Source organism: Microtus ochrogaster, chromosome 4 (assembly GCF_000317375.1).
Source record: "Microtus ochrogaster isolate Prairie Vole_2 chromosome 4, MicOch1.0, whole genome shotgun sequence".
Lineage (NCBI taxonomy): Eukaryota > Metazoa > Chordata > Mammalia > Rodentia > Cricetidae > Microtus > Microtus ochrogaster.
Genome location: NC_022011.1, coordinates 21,294,940 through 21,304,835, shown reverse-complemented (window position 1 = coordinate 21,304,835; position 9,896 = coordinate 21,294,940). Strand labels below are relative to the sequence as shown.

At 41.2% G+C, this 9,896-nt stretch overlaps 1 pseudogene; it reads right to left on the bottom strand.

Moving 5' to 3' along the window:
* Positions 1-245: 245 nt before the first annotated feature.
* LOC101979159 lies at positions 246-681 on the bottom strand (annotated as a pseudogene).
* Between the last annotated feature and the right edge of the window lie 9,215 nt (positions 682-9,896).

Sequence of the window (9,896 nt, the reverse complement as noted above, 5' to 3'; positions counted from 1 at the left end):
GCTCAAAACTATTTCTCAGAGAAAGATAATAAGTTTCAAAATAAAAGGTAACTCTTATCCTTGCCTGTCACTTACATGTGACTAAGGTGGATGGATTAACCCTCTCAAGCACGGGAGGCAAAAAGGAACTCCTGTGGCCCACTATTATTTTTGCTCAGGTTCTAACATACCATTTTAGTATTAACTCTGGTGGATGGAAAATCTCAATCCAATAGAGTTGAATATTAATGAGGCCCTCCACATACTTTTTTTTTTAACCGATTAAGTCAATTTATTAAAACAGTTGACTTAGGCATCTGCAATGGTGACTTCAACCTCCACGCCCGGCTCAATACTGATGGATGTAATCTGTTTAACTATCTCGGAGGGGCTGTGCAAGTCAACGAGGCGCTTGTGGATTCTCATTTGGAAACGATCCCACGTCTTGGAGCCTTCCCCACAAGGTGTTTTTCTCATAGTGATCCTCAGGGTCTTGGTGGGCATACGCACGGGCCCCTTCACTTTCAGGTTCTTCTCCTTGGCGCCTCTGATCAGGTCGGCACACACCTTCTCCAGCGACTTCACGTTGCGGCTGGTGAGCGTGATCCGGATGCGGTGGATCGTCACCTCGGGCTCCACGGGTGTCTTCCCAGTGTCTTTGAAAGCCATGGCTGCGGTGCGGGCTTCCTGACCGACTTGTTCCTCGGCAGCGGGGAGCGAACAGCTGTGAGTCAGGACAGGACCACCACGCCTCAGAAAGCTTGATGCTTATATGCTTAACTTAAATCATTGTCCTGAATTCTAAACTTGTTTCTGAAGACTCAGGCTTCTTGAATCACTTGCTATAGACATAAGAATAAGATTATTTTAAAGTGTGTGGTTTTTAGCTGAATAAGTAAGGACAATGCCAATGATATCTCCCAAGGTGAGTTATTATTTTCAATCTTGTTTATCCTTTGTGTATTCGGAGATAAAAGAGAATCTTAGGAATGTAGCAGGAAGAGGTGCTTGTAAATACCTCATTTATTTTATCTTTCTGAATTTTTCGTTGTTATTTCTCCTACACAAATGTTGTTTCTTTCTTTCTAGATAATAGTTTTGGCTTATTGACTTCTTGATGACTTTGTAGCTTTGTCTCCATGAACACTTCATAAATATCATAAGAGTTGTGTCTAATGTTCAAATTATTCACACACACTTATTTTTAAATAGATTCTGTTCATTCATATTGGTTCATTTTAATACTCTTATGCTATATTTTAATATCCATCCCTATAACAATAAATACACCTATTTTAAATCATATAATCTCAAAGATATGAACATATTATAGGTATTCACATTCCTGATATTTAATTTTTAATACTTTGTCTCTTGGTGTTGTATAAGGCTGCTTGTTAGTTCCCAGTTGCTCAGCCCCAAAATAATCACACAGTGTAACATGAATGGGGGCCTGGCTTGTTTGTTGGGGTTTTTGTCCCACCCAGTACCCCACAACTGTTTAGCCCCAAAGAAAATCACACACAGGTCTCCATAAATTATAAGCTGATTAGCCCATTAGCTCTAGCCTCTCACTTGCTAACTCTCACATCTTGATTAACCCATTTTTCTGATCTATGTTAGCCATGTGGCTCAGTACCTTTTTTCAGTGGGGCAGATCACATCCTACTGCTTCGGTGGTCTGGGCAAGAGTGGGAGGAATCAACTTCCTCCTTCCCAGAATTCTCCTGTTGTCATTACATCATTTCTATTTCCTGTCTGGTTTTCCTGTCTACACTTCCTGCCTGGCCAATCAGCGTTTATTTAAAACATGGTTGACAAAATACAGACAATTCTCCTGCAACACAGAAACCATAATGTTTCTATGCTGTTTGGCCAATAGCTTAAGCGTATTTCTGGCTATCTCGTATCTTAAATTAACCCATCTCCATTAATCTGTGTATCACCATGAGGCTATGGCTTACCAAGTAAAGTGTCTGTCTCCAGCAGAGCTACATGACTCTGCCTTCTTTCTCTCAGTATTCAATTTAGCTTTCCCTGCCAAGCTCTATTCTGCCCTGCACAGGCCTAAGGCAGTTTTTTTTTTTATTGACCAGTGGCAATTACAGCATGCAGAGGGGAATCCCACATCATCTTGGCTGCATTTTACAATAACTTTGAAGTGAGCAAGTCATTCTTGCTCACTTTCCTAAACAAATGAACTTTGTTTTCCCCACCTGAAACCCCCTGAGTTGATCACTTCCTATTCATCTGGCATTTTTAAACTGCCAAGTCTATAAAATATATGCTTTTAATTATAAATCCCGAGTCCTTCCAAGGAGTGTAATGTCACAGTAAGGTCCAATTTACATTGTTCTTGAACTCAAGGCTATTGTTCCCTTCAGTCTTTCCATATGACTGTTACCATGGTGAATCAGCCTTGCTCATCTTACTCATGTTTTCTTCTCCCTACAGATTCATTGCTTCAAGCCAACGTGGGGGCAGAACCTGCCTTTCTCTAATCACAGCCAATTTGAAAGATCTAATCTAATTAACAGGTGCAAGCCATGTTAAATAGTTTCTTCAAGTGGGGCCAGCCTTTGATGGGTTATTCCATAATGCTGCTTTTTTGTTTTCTTAACTAAAGAAGAAGTTATACTTTTTTTTTTAACTGTTTACCCCAAGTCATGACCTTCTCAGGGAATGTGGTTATTTTCCAAGAATAAGGAAAAAATAAACATCAAAATAAGTAGAGGACAAAGTCAGAATGCACATCCTTGATTCCCGTGCTCTAATTGGGTACTGCATCCAAACAACTTATGACTCACTTGATGGCTAAAGAAACACATCCATTTGTTAATGTTATGGTTTTTATGAGTTAGTAATCTGGGCTCAGCTTGATTAGACCCTCTCCCCGAGGGCTTCTCACAAGGCTTGTAATCAACTTGTCATCTAATGCTGTGATTCCCTTGTGAAGTCTAACCCTACAGAAAGATCGGCTTTTGAGCTCATGCTTGTTGTCACTGTTGGCAGCTCTTTCCATTTTGGAATGCTGATCTGAGAGCCTCCATTACTAGAGAACTGCAGAAGATGGCCCTCAGTTCCCTGTCGTGGAGGCCTCCCTAACAGCATAACTTGCTTGACCAGCGCCAGCAGGGAAAGAATGGGTTATTAATATGGAAGTTTACGGTGCTGGGTCAAGTAATTATTACAGAGCAAACAACCAATTGTTTTCGCCATATTTTCTTAGTTTGATGCAAACGACTATACCAGCCTATGTTCACAAAGGGCTTGTGTGCAGTAGAGAGATCGTCAGAGACCATCTTAGAAAATGCTTGTTGGAATATCATTGTAACAACCCCCCCCCAACATTACAGAGAGCCATGTCCATTATCAGCTTGTGGACGCTTGGTCAGTGGGCAAGGGGCTGCTTCACACAGGAGAACATCTGTTTCCATAGAGGCAGCAAACACAGCCTGGGCCAGACACAAAACCACAAGCTTTTATCTGTTTGGGCAGTATTACCGAGCTGGCTGCTACCGGTCCACTCTTCCTAAATTGACTTGGCTGGAGCAAGAATTAGATTTCAGAGAGAATCTTTGCACATAATGGCCTTTTAGATATTATATGAAAGGGTAACCATGGCCCTATAATTTATTCCTCCCTCCTCAGGGATCGCTGAAGACGGTTGACCCTGACCAGAATTCTTTGCAAATATCGACTGATCCAATATACTAACTGAAAGATAAATGAGGGTCCTGAAAGGCTCTGCTGTGCACTGACTACTGATTTGGAAATGACCTCTGCATTGTAGCCTAGTTCATTTAGACTCTTCATATTAAATCAAGGGTTGGGCTGACACACGCAAGTTATACGTAAAGCTGGAACAAAGGCAGGTGTCCAAAACAACTCTAGAAGACACTGTCCTCCATACGAACATTATGGACGCTCTTGCCAAAATCCAAACCCATCTATGTTGTGTGGAAAAGGATCCTATGGATTGAGCTCCCAGATGCTGCACATATAGCTGATCCTGTTTAGTATCTACTCATAATTATATACAAAGCTGGTGCTAGATAAGTTGGGGTAATCTTTTTGAAACAGAAGTAAGAATAAGTCTGGTTAAGTAACAACTCAGGTGAGGTGTTTATTTTTCAATAACTTCAAATGAGATTTAATTGGCATACAGTGACACACACAGAGTCCTTTATAACATTTTTATGATATGACCTTGAAAACTTCAAAGATAAAAATCCTAAATTCTTGGCTCTGATTCCCCCATGCCCTAAAAAGACTCCTCACATTTCCTGCATACGATTTAGCACAGATAAGCACAGTTCCAATGAAAAAAAGATCTGACATGGGCAACGAACATAAGTACAGAGAGGCTGAATTCAAACACATTCTGAGTTTAAAATAATCACTTCAATGTTAAATCAGTAGAAGATTTGCTCACTCAGCGCAAGAATCCAGGATACCAGAAAACAGCCAGGAAACAATACCTCAACTCTTTGGATTTATTAGCTGGTGGTAGGTAGTCTACCATGGTCCACATGGAAGACAGGAGAATACTCTAAGAAGTCTGAAGGTGAACCTCAGAGGACACTGGAAGGACGTGAAAGACGGGGCAGACTATAGCTAGCTCTCATCTGAAACGTCTGACCTCAGAAAGCACCTCCTAGTTTCACCTTCTTTTCCTAAGATCTTAATTGGGATGGATGGAGGATCGTACTTCTCCATGTTCATATGTCCAAATTCCACAGCCACCTGCTACAATCAATCTCAACTGGCTTCAATTAAATGCCAAATGAGAATATTCGCCATTCCCAAGGACTACACTGAAGAACATACAAAATATTAAAGAATGTCATAGATATGAGAGAATATTAATATTCTAATTAGCCTTACTGATTGAAGTAGAATATTGATTCCCCGCTAATTGATTTTATAAATTGACACATGATAAATTATTTATATATACTTATGGCATATAATATGATATTTGATGTATTGGTATACTAACTATTGTAGTCATTAAGGAAAAAAAATGTACACGTTGATCAAAAAATTATAAACAAACCTGCTCTATGATCCAACAATTCCACCTTGGGCTTAATAGGTAAGGAAATGAACTCAGGGTAGCAGAGATTCCTGTGTTCACTGCAGTGTTAATATGAATAACCAAGGATCAGAAACAACTTACGTCCATTAATAGGTGGATAAAGCTTCCAAATGTATCTTATGTGCATAATGGAATACTACTCAAACTCATAAATAAAATAAATCCATTCATTTCATTCCAATAGCTCTTTTCAAGGCAAAAATCAAAGAAGACAACTTATTGGTACTGATGAACAACTATTTGTGATTCATATAGTAGATTCAGCAATAACATAAGATGTGCCATAGATACGATTTTCAACACTGCACCAAACACCAGCAGGTAAAAGAGAACAAAAGTGCAAATAAACTCAGCTTGGATTTTCTTTCTGCTCAAGAATGGTTTGTGTTCATGTGGGACATCTCCAGGTCACTTTAGCCCAGCACCTGAAAGACACTGAATTAATCAATGCGCATCTTCTTCTCACATGGGTGCTCCCGGTCATCTTAAAATCCAGTATGAGTAAGGTGATGATAGCAATGTTCTTGTTATTGCTTCCTCAAGGGAAGCAGCCCAGGAGGATGTAGACCCTGGCCACCCATCTGTCACTAAAGCAAGGCAGATAAACCTCGCTCACATTCAAGTTCTCCCTTCGCCTGTGAAAATTCAGCAAAGAACCTGAGCCAAGACCACAGGAATCTTTCCTCACACTGTAAAAAAAATAATTTATAATCAGATCTTGGCTCTGACACTCAGCCCAGAGACTGGAGAAGTCGTTTGAGTTATGGCAAAAAATCACATCTCCCTTTCGGGGATATTGTTAGGCCTGTTTGCAAAGTCACCAGAAAGAATCTTGAGATTGAATTGTGCCCTGACAGAAACAAGCAAATAAAAGATTTATAAAGGGCTGTCAATCAGACAACACCTCCCGAGCCTATGACCCGAATGCACAAATGATTGTAAAGGTGTTAGCGGCTGGAACACACGCAGACCAGAGCCTTTGGCAGAAATCGATATTGCTGCTTGGTGGAGACAGTGGAGATTTTGGACTTGAAAGTGGTCCGAGGCAGCTGCCTAACACAGTCTTTTGGAAACATAATCAGGAGTTTATTGTTGGGTATTTGCAAAAATTGTGCCTATCTCCAAATAAGCCCCAACCACCGTGACTTTCTGATATCATTCAAATTCTGGAAATCCCTCCGTGGAGCTCCTTGATAAATAAAAAAATCTGTCTATTTAAGAATGAACCTACATTACGCCCCTTAAATAGGTGTGTTTGCTCTGTAGACAGTCAAAAATAGAAAATATCTTCTAAAAACAGTGGGTACCAGATTTCACAGCATTCATGCCCAGATCTCTTGATTGCATTTGAAGCCAATGGTAAGCACTCAATCCCACTATGAGAATCAGGCTGCTGTAAGCTCCATTGTCTGAACCTCTGATTTCTCTCTAGGCCATGCCAAAGGCTGCTTATCCATGACTGCATCTCTCCAGCTCCCTGTCCTTGTTTGGCTTCACAAAGCTGTTGGAAACCAGCTGTTACCTTTCTGCGTATTTACCTTTGTCCCTTCTTTGGTGGAAGAAGTGCAGAAAACGCATTTCCAGAACCCTGAAATGGACTCACTAGTCCAAACAGAGACACTAGAGGGAGCTGTTTTTCAGGAACCTGCTCCTGCTGGTGATCAATCTAGAGACAGCTGAGAACTCAGAGCCTGTGTTCCTAGAAACAGCAAAAGTAGGCTTGCCAGCAGCAACTCTGGGAGTGTCGGTCCTTACTCAGGATATTTAACTAGTAGCAGTTCCCAGGCACCCGTGCATGTGCACCAGTGAGCTAGTTGGGAGCTGTCTAAAACAATAAGTGCCCCATAGCAGCCAGCACAGCGTCTGGAATTGAGTAATGCACACGACAGGTCCTACATGTAAAACACATATGTGAATTCAAGGTAGCTCCAAAAAGGTCTTAGAGTTCTTGCCAATAGCATTATATTGATTACAGTTTGAATTCCTGTTATCCTACCTCTTCTTAGATACACCACTAAAATTAATGCAACCAGTAAGCAAAGATTGTGGGTCAATAAATAGGACAATCATATCATCTCCTCTGAGTAACTAGGGAGCACTGCAGAAAAGGGTGTGGGAACTATGTAAGAGTTGGAAGACAGGATAAAGGGCTGTGATGTGCCATTCTGTGAATCCCTAACAACGATAGTTACCCAAACTGAGCTGACAGAACACAGACCCTATCAATAACTAGTTAAGAAAAGGGGAGGGGTTCATTTGACCCTTTTTCTCTGAGCTAGTGGATGATAATAGAGTCTGGGAGAAGGGGACCATTATCTTCAGTTGTGTGCCCACAGCTGAGCCCAGCAGGCTCCAGGGGTTGGCTCTCAACCCATGACCACATAGTGACCCTGGTTAATCACAGTGGCTCCAAAAGCAAAGCAAGCAAGACATCAACATGAGAGAGAGATGTGTAGGGACGATTCTGGATAGAGAGGGTAGAGAGCAGGTGGGAAGTGGAGAGGTCCATATAGATTGTGCACACGTGTATACATGCAGAGTTTTCTAGAAAACAATTTTAATTTAACAATTAATGCATTCATGTCACCTTTTCTCCGCGTGCTTCCAGAGAACACACATTTCTTTTGAAGCCTGCTTTAGTGTCTCCTGATCAGTATTCTCCCGGGTAGCTTGCTCGTAAGTGACCCTGTAATTTATGGGTTTTAGGTAGTCCTAGTGGTAGAGGACAGCTATGTAGACCAAAATAAGGCTTGAGAAAGCTAAATAGATACAAACTGATGGACCAAAACTGAGGCCACTTCTTTATGCTTGCTCGTCCCACTCATTGGTCCGTCCTTCTGTAGAACTTCAATGTTTCCTAATGAAGAGCAAGAATATCAGGAGATGTGTCATCAGGAGAGGATGAGGAGGTTGGGATGTGCCTGCTTGTATCCTTCCTTCACAGCAAGGAGTTTACAGCAGCCAAAACATCCTATGAGTGAGTCTGACACATCCCTAAAAAGGAGAAAGAAAAGAGCCAGACTTTCGATCTAGGATGGCATTTGAAATATTTTATTTTTATTTATTTGTAGTTTTTGTTTATTCTTCTCGCATACAATACATCACAACCACAGCTTCTTCTCCTTTTACCCCTCCACTCCTCCGTACCTCCTCTCTTCCCCAGATTCACTTCACCCAACTCCCCATAGACTGGTAAAAACAATTGATGAAATGATTCCTAATGATGTCCTGCTATAGTTATAGACCAGTGCCTAGTCCAGTTGTCGTCAGAGAGGCATTTCAAGTGCTTTATTTAACAGCCATCTAGAAGGGGCTAAGTTTGGGTTCCAGATCAAATGTTGGCAGTGACCAAGTAAAACCAGGCAACAGGAAACGTTACCCAGCATGGGCCAACAGCTGGACACAGGCAGACCCCTCCTGAGGCGAAGCAGTGACAAGCTCATGATTTTAAGATCAATACACACGTGCTTAAATTGGAATTGGTAATTAGGGCTGTTGACATAACTAGTTTATAAAATAAAAGGATGAAATAAGATTTGAAATATGTTCAGGTCACAAGGGAAGAAAAAAATGAAATTTGATAAATATCTAATCATGAAAACTGGGTTAGAATTGATTAAATACAAATCAGAATAGCTTTTGCTTTCTTCTCTGAAACAGAACACCGTGGAAGACATGGCAATGTTACAAATGGGTGTACTTTCAAAGTCAAACCAAAATGGACAATTAAAACACATCATTGGCATATCTTTATGATCTCAACTCAGAAAGCAGTCCCTAAGCCACTTTACTGCAGTCATCTGAATTTACTTTACTTCGGAAATATTTATCAGAAGCTTACTCTCCCAAGTTTCACTTTAGAAGCACTTAAAAATTTATCTGAAATCCTTTCTTAAGGTTATTGTTGGCTCTGGAGAGAAGGCTCACAACCCTCTGTAACTAGAGCTCCAGGGGAACCCTAAACTCTCCTCTAGACTCTGGCACACATACACACACACATACACGCACACACACGCACACACACACAGGGAGAGAGAGACTTTTAGAAAAGAAATATTATATGGGACAGTGAGATGGTTCCGTGGATAAAAACACTTGTTCCTGGCTTTTATCCCCAGAACCCCTATATTGTTGGAAGGAGGTTAGAACCAATTTGGTACACCTCTGTTGGTTGTCCTTTGACCTTCCAAAGGTGTTGTGGTCTGTGCACCCAACCACATTCACACACATACACAGTAACAGTAAACATAGCCAGAACGTCATATAGACCTCGGAGGAAATAGCTCGGTTGATAAAGTGTTTGCCTTGTGAGCATGAGAATCTGAGTGCAATGTCCAGACACAGTAGCAAGCACTTAGAGTTCCAATGCTCAGCAGGCAGGAACAGGTGAATTTCTGGAGAACAATGGACAGCTTGCCTAGACTGCTTGGTACAGGCCAATGAGAAACCCTGTTTCAATAACACCAAACAAAGGTGAACAGCACCAGAGAAATGACCCCTGAGGTTGACCTCTAGTCCTTTAGCCTCCATATGCAGATGAACACATGCATGCATCTTCACACATAAAACAACATGTACAGAAGACTATTATACAGACAAAATGAACAAAAATAACTCTTGATGTGAGATTAACATATTTGAAACATCTAAACTCAATGTGTGATTTCTTCCAAAATAAGAGAATCCTGCAGTGCAGTGGTAGCACATGCCTTTAATCAAAACATTCAAGAGGCAGAGGCAGAGGCAGAGGCAGAGGCAGAGGCAGAGGCAGAGGCAGAGGCAGAGGCAGAGGCAGAGGCAGAGGCAGAGGCAGAGG